The sequence below is a fragment of the Chelonoidis abingdonii genome, chromosome 1, assembly GCF_003597395.2.
Source record: "Chelonoidis abingdonii isolate Lonesome George chromosome 1, CheloAbing_2.0, whole genome shotgun sequence".
In the NCBI taxonomy this organism is placed as follows: domain Eukaryota; kingdom Metazoa; phylum Chordata; order Testudines; family Testudinidae; genus Chelonoidis; species Chelonoidis abingdonii.
This window is the reverse complement of record NC_133769.1, coordinates 340049555-340049879: the sequence shown is the minus strand read 5'-3', so window position 1 is coordinate 340049879 and position 325 is coordinate 340049555.

Sequence of the window (325 nt, the reverse complement as noted above, 5' to 3'; positions counted from 1 at the left end):
TGAGGCTCCCACTCCGGTCCCGCTTTCGCCCCTCTCCTGGTGCCTCAGCGCATCCAAGAGCATCCCTGAACAGCTGTGCAGCATGCCTCCGGCAGGGCCTGAGCTCCGCCCCGCTCAGAGCCATGTGGTAAGGGGGCGGGGCTGTGAGCTCCACGCCGAACGGAGGGAGCTTAGGCCTCACTGGAGCTCGTAGCCCCACCCCCTTACACGTGGCTCTGAGCAGGGTGGAGCTCAGGCCCTGCCGGAGGCCTGCTGCACAGCTGTTCAGGGATGCTCCTGGATGTGCTGAGGCTCCGGGTTAGGGGTCGGGGTGGGGGGGTTGGAT